This window comes from Brachyhypopomus gauderio, chromosome 3 (genome assembly GCF_052324685.1).
Source record: "Brachyhypopomus gauderio isolate BG-103 chromosome 3, BGAUD_0.2, whole genome shotgun sequence".
NCBI classification, from domain to species: domain Eukaryota; kingdom Metazoa; phylum Chordata; class Actinopteri; order Gymnotiformes; family Hypopomidae; genus Brachyhypopomus; species Brachyhypopomus gauderio.
This window is the reverse complement of record NC_135213.1, coordinates 34,105,902-34,108,324: the sequence shown is the minus strand read 5'-3', so window position 1 is coordinate 34,108,324 and position 2,423 is coordinate 34,105,902. Positions and strand designations below refer to the sequence as shown.

The following is a 2,423-nucleotide window of genomic DNA, read 5'->3' as shown; positions in this document are numbered from 1 at the left end:
GATCACCTGTCTTAACAATTTTAAGCCCAAAATCTACAGAAAGGTCCTCAGCCATGTTCCTCTCCTGCTACGTCCTCCTGAAGTTTAGCACAGACCTGACAACAGCAATGGTGATTTGGGGAATAAGAGTGGATGGTCTGTGATATCAGACCCATTGATCACTGAATCACTGAGTCACTGAATCACTGAGTCACTGAATCCCTGAATCCCTGAGTCACTGAATCCCTGAATCACTGAATCACTGAATCCCCGAGTCACTGAGTCCCTGAGTCCCTAAGTCACTGAATGTGAAATATGATGTTCATCTTGTTTCAATGCCCCGTGAAGGCATGTTCATTTGCACAAGTAGGAAAAACAACCAAAACCAAGAACAAGTGTAAAGGGTTACACTCCTCTGATCTGAGACCAGTATAGATGCCGCCCCTCACACTGTGGACCAGTTCGGTAAGACTGCACAACTGTTTCCCAGTCAGCCTCAGACCTTAACAAGCCTCTGATGAAACAACGGATCTGATGGACTGTGTAACAAATCTTAGCAAGAAGCCCAAGAAGTGAGTTGCACTGGTTCTAGTACCATAGTGCCAGAGTTCTAGTCCACTGGTCCTCTGTTTTTTGTTTTTTTTTACCTGATGTATGCGTGCCCACGACAACAACCCCACGACAACAACCCCTCGACAACAACCCCCACCCCGTCTGGTTCACTCCCCGGTGGTGTTTGACCAGTACTCCTCTCCCTCTCCCTGGTGGTTCATGTATTTGAAGCAGAGGTGAGAGACTCTGGTTTCTTAGGGATGCTCAGGTGAACACACATTCACAGAGGACAACAGGTGCGGTGGAAATGTCGAAACTGTAAGAATGCAATATTTATTTGTAAGTGTATTAAGGAGAATAGGATGTAAATAAAGTGATTCAGAATTCCGTGTGAATAGTACGAAGAAGCTACAGATTATCTGGGTAATTTTGTATATTTTACAGATGGAGAATTCTGAAATGATTTTGCAATATTCCGTAAATTCATACTGAAGCCCCATTTCCCTTCTTAACATGTTTGTTCTATGGGTAGATGAAGGTTTGTTATGATACTACAGACACATAGAATTCAGTGTTACTGCCTTGGCTATATGTGTGTTTCCATCTTCATAACCAGAGGTAAACCTGTAAGACATCCTCCACTGATGAACAGGGTCACTGACTCTTTATAAAAAGCTTTTTTTTTGCTGGTGTTTTTCATAGCAAAATGCAGGGAATAGGTCTCTCTTTTTTTATGTATTTTATTATTATAGATCTGGTGTTCTTAAATGTTATAGTTTCACAGGCTGGAATTATTTTATTTATTATCATTTTTGACACAAATGCCCAGCAAAGATGGAGAGTGATGGAGAAAAATATGTGTAGTTCATGTTACATAATAACACACACACACACACACACACACACACACACACACCACACAAACACACACACAGTGGCATACATCTGCCCACTCCTTCACACATGCACGCACGCACGCACGCACGCACACACACACACACACACACACACACACACACACACACACACACACACACACACACACACAGGACGTAACCATTGCATTAAAATAGTGATCAGTGGCCTAAAATGTCCATAATGCTGTAACATACCATAGTCGGTCTGTAATCAATATTCACTCTTATTCACTCTTATCTACCAATATAAAGGTCAGTCTCCAAGAGAACTATTATGTTTCTTCCAGATGCAGCAGCATAAAAATCACACACACGCAAACTTTATGTACTTTACTAAAATGTTTAATATCTCTCCGTATCTTACCTAAGTACACTGCAGTTACTTACCTCGAATCTTATTCATATATATATATATATATATATATATATATATATATATATATATATATATATATATATGATAAACACATGCGGAGTAAAAGCTCTGAAATATCGTATATTGATTAAGGAAAATTATTAGGAAATATAGTGAAATCGTTTATTATTACTAATATTATTTATTATTGTTATAGAATTCCAGCGCATTGGTCTTCCCCGCTGTCTGATAGAGCGGGTCGAATACGCGCGTGCATTACAGTACAAAATGTTAACTATAGTTAGCGCGTCATCTTTATGAGATGTAAAACTGTATTCACTGTCCTTTATGGGGAAATTATATAAATTTATATATATATATATATATATATATATATATATATATATATATATATATATATATATATATATAAACAATGGCAATTAATCCTTTAATCTGTTGTTTTCTGTTTAACATTTGCTTCAGTGTAGGATTTGGGGTATTTTTCTAATATTGATATGAATAAAGAAGAGTCCAGTGTTGTGGAGATACATGACCGGTCTCTGGCGTGAGGCACAGCTTTTAGCTTTGTCCCGGCATTAAGATAAAACGACAAAATT

At 38.1% G+C, this 2,423-nt stretch overlaps 1 protein-coding gene across 1 annotated transcript in view; it reads left to right on the top strand.

Annotated features, from left to right (window-relative positions):
- LOC143509280 (transmembrane protein 132C) overlaps positions 1-2,132 on the top strand; it is a 178,306-nt gene extending 176,174 nt beyond the window's left edge. The window contains exon 9 of the mRNA XM_076997842.1: positions 1-2,132. This exon is cut by the window's left edge and continues 2,907 nt beyond it. The gene's annotated coding sequence lies outside the window, so the exon portion shown is untranslated.
- Positions 2,133-2,423: the final 291 nt, after the last annotated feature.